Below are 7,584 nucleotides of genomic sequence, written 5' to 3'. Positions count from 1 at the left end.
GAGGCAGGGCCGGCTGGGGCGCAGTGGCTCACACCTGTAATCCCAGCACTTTGGGAGGCCAAGGCGGGCGGATCACTTGAGGTCAGGAGTTCGAGACCACCCTGGCGAACATGGCAAAATCTCCTACTAAAAATACAAAAATTAGCTAGGCATGGTGGCGCATGCCTGTAATCCCAGCTACTCAGGAGGCTGAGGCAGGAGAATCGCTTGAACCCAGGAGGCAGAGGTTGCAGTGAGCCTATATCATGCCACTGCTCTCCAGCCTGGGTGACAGAGCAAGACTCCATCTCAAAAAAAAAAAAAAAAAAAAAAAAAAAAGAGGCAGGGCCTTTCACAGGTGATTAGGTCATGAAGGCTCTGGGTCAGCACCTGAATGAATGGGAATCGGTGCCCAGAGACCCTAGGGAACTTGCTTGCCTTTTCCAGCTGAGCATGTGCCCAGCATGTGAGGACGTAAAAGGCACCATTGATGAGAAACAGGCTCTCACCAAACACCTCATCTGTCAGTGTCTTTAATCTTGGGCTTCCCAGCCTCCAGAACTGTGAGCAATAAATATCTGTTGTTTATAAATTACCCAGGTATTTTGTTATAGCAGCTGAAACAGACTAAGGCATAAGGACCAATATTATCCCATCTAATAATTGAGAAAACTTGGGCTTGAAAAGATCCCTGGTGGCTTACACAAGCTCACAGGGCTAATAAGCGAGGGAGCCGGGATAGAATTTAGGCAGTTGAACTTCATGACATGAATATAACCACAATTCTCATGCTAACCAATAGTAAAATAATAATAATAAACAAATAATGAGGCTAGGTGCAGTGGCTCACGTCTGTAATCCCAGCACTTTGGGAGGCTGAGGTGGGCGGATCACCTGAAGTCAGGAGTTTGAGACCAGCCTGGCCAACATGGTGAAATCCCGTCTCTTCGAAAACTACAAAAATTGGCTGGGCATGGTGGCACATACCTGTAATCCCAGCTACTCAGGAGGCTAAGGCAGGAGAATCGCTTGAACCCAGAAGCAGAGGTTGCAGTGAGCCAAGAGCGCACTGCTGCACTCCAGTCTGGGTGATAGAGCATGACTCCGTCTCAAAAATAATAATAATGATGATGGTTGACAGAGGTTCTTTTAGTGCTAAGGTTCTAGGGAAACCTGCAAATTTAGTAAAGGTGGACCCACATTTTCATGTTTTCAGGTCATGATGAGTGACCTCGCTCCCTTAGGAAAAAAAGGAGAAATACTCCCTCTGGGAGGGACAGGGACAGCCTCCTGGGAGATCAGAGTCTCGCCTCTGCCTCTGCAATCAGCCAGGATTTGTAGACACAGATATTTATGAGGCAGCCTGCGGCGCTCTATTTCATCCCCCATTCTTATGAGGGTGAGAGGGGCAGAAGGAGACCAAAAGCCACATACTTGCAAAGTCATCCTTCCTCTGGAGACCAAGAAGCAGCAGATTCTTTTCCTGGGAAACAAATCTATCAGGCAGACATCTGTTACTCTTCGCGATCTGTATGCCATAACAGTTTAAAAAACAGAGTTTAAATGCTTAAAGAAGAAGAAAACAGTTTGCCTGTGTTGCAAAGCAGCATATAAACGGTGCGGAATTAGCACAAGGGAAACATTTATCTTTCCTAGATAATCTCAAAGCAGGACTTTTTTTGGATTGTATACAATTATGTTTATTGGCGTGGAAAGATGCTCATGATATATCACTAAAGGAAAAAAACACAAAGAAACAAAAAACAAAACTGGTTGCAAACACAAACCAGGCTTTTTAAAGAAGCAATGACTCTGCCTCCCTGGCTGGGGCTGGGGCCCTCTGTGTATCCCATAGAGGAAAGGGTAGAATGGGCCGAGACTGGCTGGGTAGTAGCCTTCTTCCTGGGAGAACAGAGACAGAGTCACATTTTCCAGCAGGAATGACCAAAGATTTGCCTGAGCTGGATAAACCCAGCCTGGTGTAGTGATGGATGGTGGGCTCTGGGGATCCAAAAGACCTGGGTACCAGTTCTAGCCCCACTATGAGTCATGGTCGACCTAGCGCAGGTTCAGTGCTGCTGAAACTCACTTCTCCACTGACACAGTGGAAGTCACATCTCCTGCACACAGGGAGGTGCTCATGAAAGGGTGGGCTTCTCTCCCTCCAATCTGCGTTTCTTTTTTTTTTATTTTTTATTTTTTTTTTTTTTTTACACACACACACACACACACACACACACCACACACACACACACACACACACATACATATAACAAATTAGCCAGGTGTGGTGGTGTGTGCCTATAGCACCAGCTACTCAGGAGGCTGAGGTGGGAGGATCACTGGAGCCCAGGGGTTTGAGTCTGCAGTGAGCTATGATCACACCACTGCCCTCCAGCCTGGGCAACAGAGTGAGACCGTATCTCTTTAAAAAAAAAAAAAAGGATACTAGATGAAGAGAGGAGCAGGGGTGTGGCGTGAGGAGGACAGACCAGCTAGGAGGAGGAGCCTCCGGGCAAGAGATGAGGTGGCCTGGTCAGGGCTTGTGGCCATGGAGATGGGAGGCATGGACACGGTGAAGCTATATTTTGGAGAAGAATCTAGAGGACCTTCTGATGATCAGATGTCGAAGTGCAGGACAGAGGAGACTCTCAGGCCACTTCCAGCTACCCCTACCCAGTGGCCTTGTGGGAATCAGGAGAAGGGCTTCTCTAAACAAGTATGCAGCACAGGGCACCCGTGCAAGACCCTCACTCTGAGACCCTCACTTGCAAGTGCAAAGTTGCTCAAGCCCCTGATCCTCACTCAGTGACTTGGGCAACTTTGGACTTGCAAAGCTTGTAGTGTCTGTGGCAATCCAAGGGGAGCCCTGGGCTCTACCCAAGGTTTAGGGACCATTTCAACACAGTGATTCTACCCTCCCTGGCTCCAGCTGTGCGTGAAGTTTCTTCCCTCCTGCCTGGGCACCAGATTTTTTACAGTACTCACTGCATTGGACGCAACTAACCTTGTGAAGAAAAGAGTTTTTAAAACCCTGGAAGCTAATGTTACAAGACCATTTAGCACATAAATAAATGCAAGTTCTAGAACATCTGCAGCCAAAATGAAAGTAAACAATGACAGAATGTGAGTCATGAGTAGTTTGCAAAGCTTGTAAACAAAGCATCCTCCCAAATTCAGAGCCATGGCCTGAGAGTTGGGTACCAATTAATCAGCCCTTAACTCTATCACACACAAAAGGACACGTGTCCTCATTAGCAAGCCATGAGGGGAACTTAGCTAACTGACCGTCACTTTACTCTCTGGAGTTCACTTAAAACTGAAATAAAAAGCTTATCCCCTGAAGAACAGAGCACTCATGCTCACATTGTTTGAAAGAATCACTTCACTGCCAGTGTCAACATGAAGCTTAACATCCTGATATTTATGGGAAACGCAAAACAACCCCGCTCATAAACTGAAGAGATGAGCCCAACCAGCCAGGCATGTCCCATCGGTCCCTCTCCCAGGGGCTGGTCACTTTCTTTCTGATGGCAGTTGTTGGTGCAGACCTCATGTCCTCTCCTAGCCAATTGCTCTCCAAGGGCAGGGTTAATGCCTCATTCTTTCATCCCCCTACATTCCTGTGTCTAGTATTTGGCCTGGATGTAGTAGGTGCACATTAAATATCTGTTGTGTGAGTGGATGAGCATCTTTCCCAAAAGGCCAATGTTCACCCCAGCCCTGGACTTCCCGAGGGCCCTGTCCAGGCAGAGGATGGACCAAAAAGGGAGCTGGGTAGGAGACATAAGGTTTGGCTCCTGTCGCAGACTCTGCCACTCACAAGCATGTGCTCATGTGAACCACGTCATCCGTTTTGGTGTCCCCATCTCTAAAACAGGAGGAATAGCTGTCCCCCCACTTTTTAAGGGCTTGCGATGACGCAATGGGAAAGAAGCACTTGGAAAGGGGTTCCACAAGTGTGATGTGGTTTCCCTCACACCTCAGAGGGGAGTTCTGCAATTGAGAAGGTGGGGCAGTGCAGGACCATGGTTAGACATGGTGTGCAACTTACTCTCAGAAAGCCAGCAGGTAAGCAGAGTGGATTTGGAGGTATAATGAATGACTGCAAAGTCACAGAAGACAAGGCCACCCAGGCTGTGCTCTCTGCACATGGGAACTAGAAATCAGAGTACAAAATATGGAGCCAGCAGATGACACAAATATGGGAGTGGCCTGCTGTAAGGCAATAGGGAATGTTGGAGCCTGCAGCCAACTAGAGATTATGATCATGCTCTGCCTCAGGCATTTGCAAAAAGATTTAAAACTTACACCCCATGAAACAGCAAAACGCATCTATGGCCTGCTGGCTGGGAGTCTGAGACCCCTGCAGATGGCTGTATCAAGCATGTCTTTTTTTTTTTCAGATGGAGTCTCGCTCTGTGGCCCAGGCTGGGTGCAGTGCCACAATCTCAGCTCACTGCAACCTCTGCCTCCCAGGTTCCAGTGATTCTCCTGCCTGAGGCTCCCTAGTAGCTGGGATTACAGGTGTGCGCCACCACACCGGCTAATTTTTTATTTTTAATAGAGACAGAGTTTCACCACGTTGGCCAGGCTGGTCTCAAACTCCTGACTTTAAGTGATCCGCCCACCCCACCTCCCAGAGTGCTGGGATTACAGGCGTGAGCCACCATGCCGGGCCTCTAGCATGTCTTTTTATTCCAATGCTCACTTAGGGCCTTGCTGACACTGGAGAGACTGCCCCTCCCAGGCAGGGCCCCCTAATTCCTAGAGATAGTAAACAACTAGAGTGTGCCTTTAATATGCAAAGCAACCAATCCAGAGCATGTAACCCAGATGCCTCCTTGATCAGGCTCTCACACTGGGGGCCATGACCCATCTGCCCTAAGCACCTCAGGGGCTGGCCAGACAACTAGGGACAGTCCCTATACCCCAGAGCCTGCTGAAATGACTCAAACCAGCCCATCCGAAGCCTGTTTACCCTGCTTGCCTTTTCCAAAGAAACCACAGTAAAGGCTCTTGCCCACGTTTTCCCCCTGGGCTGCCTCCTGACCCTGGTGCCTCCCCCACGTGGCCCTGCATGATTATCGCATGCCGCCTCGGCTTAGGAACTGTGAGTAACAAATTGTCTCTCCAGTGGCAGTTGTCTCCTGATCCGTTGGCCTCATTAGGACTGAATAGTAAGAAAACCTGTATTTTCATACATCTATAAACCCCGCTGGAGCACAGATCATCATTGCTGCTTTATTTCCCCCCGTGAATCTCGGCACCTAGCACAGTCTCTGGCACATTGAAGATGAAATTTCTTTCTTTCTTTTTTTTTTTAAGACAGAGTTTTGCTCTGTTGCCCAGGCTGGAGAGCAGCTCACTGCAACATTCGCCTCCCGGATTCAAGCGATTCTCCTGCCTGTACCTCCTGAGTAGCTGAATTACTGGCATGCGCCGTCGTGCCCGGCTAATATTTGTATTTTTAGTAGAGACAGAGTTTCACCATGTTGGCCAGGCTGGTCTCAAGCTTCTGACTTCAGGTGATCCACCTGCCTCGGCCTCCCGAAGCGCTGGGATTACAGGTGTGAGCCGCCACACCCAGCCGAAGATACAATTTCAACACTAATCGATGAATGGATGGGCATAGGGACGAAAGCAAAGGGTTGGGTAGAAGCATCTGTTTGGCTATGTGGATCCCTACACGTCAGCCTCACATTTGCAATTGCTTCAGGACACTAAATTCTGCATATGCCTCATTTCTGCGACTGGCATAGACATAGGCAATCAGGCAGGAGCAAGCCAGAGGGAGTGGCGTAAGTTCACGCTAGTAGGAGTAAGTGGTGATTAAACTCTGAGGCTCACCACCCTGCTGGCATTCAGCTTTTCAGGCAGCTCCTAAGTGGGGACAGGCAGAAGGCTTTTCTTTTAATGTCCGATCTTCTGGCTAACTCTGGCTATTTGCTTTATTCAAACTCTTAGAAAGAGATGGTCATCTCGAAGTGTCTCTGCACCCATTGATAAAAGGGGAAAAGCCAGAGAGCAGCCTTCTAGCCCACCTTCAGTCTCTGGGACCTGCCCACAACAGGCTCTTCCAAAGGGAGTCAATCAGGTCGCCCTGAAGCCTCCCTACGTCTGCAATGGTGCAGTGGGCTCTCCTCGCATCCCTGAATAACCGAACTGCATCCGGTTAATAAACTGAAAGCTGAGCTAGAGAACCTGTGTTGTTTTTCATCTTTACTCTTTAAAATGCATCAATCTAGCCAGGCGCGGTGGCTTATACCTGTAATCCTAGCACTTTGGAAGGCTGAGGGGGCAGATCACTTGAAGTCAGGAGTTCGAGACCAGCCTGGCCAACATGATGAAAACCTGACTCTACTAAAAATGCAAAAATTAGCTGGGCATGATAGCGGGTGCCTGTAATTCCAGCTACTTGGGAGGCTGAGGCACACGAATCGCTTGAACCTGGGAGGCGGAGGTTGCAGTGACCTGAGATCATGCCACTGCACTCCAGCCTGGGAGACAGAGTGAGACTCCATCTCAAAAAATAAAAAATAGGCCTGGTGCAGCGGCTCATGCCTGTAATCCCAGAACTTTGGGAGGCCGAGGCAGGAGGATCACGAGGTCAGGAATTCGAGACCAGCCTGACCAACATGGTCAAACCCCGTCTCTACTAAAAATACAAAAATTAGCCAGGCGTGGTGGTGCGTGCCTGTAATCCCAGCTACTCAGGAGGCTGAGGCAGAATAATCGCTTTAACCCATGAGGCGGAGGTTGCAGTGAGCCAAGATCATGCCACTGCACTCCAGCCTGGGTGACAGAGCGAGACTCTGTCTCAAAAATAAATAATAAATGCACCAATCTGCTCTGCTTGACAATGAACTGAATTTCTCTGATCATGGGGCCCTTGGGTGTCATTCTCAGCATCACCGTCTCCTTCCTAGGTTCTGGAAATAGGCAGAGAGAAGACAGGCGCAGAGTAGGCCTGTCTGCAAAGTACCTGAGGAGGGTGGAGAAGCCTGTGTTTGCTGTTTCTGATGAATGCCGTTGGGTTATTTAGTGCTTGGCAGTGAACGGCTCCCTGAAGACCATCCCTTTCCCAGGCCCTGGATGGAAAGGCAGGAAACATTTGACCACAGTGTCTAGACAGTGAGGCTAGGGAATCCGGGGGGCTGCCCAGGAGCTCACGTGGGGGACAGCCATCAGTAGGGTAACTGCAACCCAGACTAGAACCAAATTAGGGCTTGTAATAGGCATTATCCCAGTCTAATTATTAAGCTCACCCCCTCTTCTCTCCCAAAAGTGTCCTAGTTTGATTGATAAATTACACAGCCACCTTCAACATTAGGGAATTTTGCAAACAGGAAAGTCTGAGTTGGGAGGCTCACACGCAACAGAAGCTGGTCACTTTGTACAAATAGAAAGGGCTTAGCAAACATCCTGGAAAAGGCCTGGTGGCAGCACCCAACCCCCTACAAATAGCAGGAACAATTCACCGAAGGGAACTGAGCCTGACCTTGGCCCTGGTGGGCTCTGCTCTAAAAGTGGAGTTCCTGGGCTGGCAGGGACAGCCTGGCCCAAGCGTGCCCCATTCACAGCCTCCCCACCCAAGAAGGGCAG

The sequence above is a fragment of the Hylobates moloch genome, unplaced genomic scaffold, assembly GCF_009828535.3.
Source record: "Hylobates moloch isolate HMO894 unplaced genomic scaffold, HMol_V3 SCAFFOLD_3, whole genome shotgun sequence".
Classification (NCBI taxonomy): Eukaryota; Metazoa; Chordata; class Mammalia; order Primates; family Hylobatidae; genus Hylobates; species Hylobates moloch.
The sequence above is the reverse complement of the archived record's forward strand: the minus strand, read 5'-3'. Positions refer to the sequence as shown.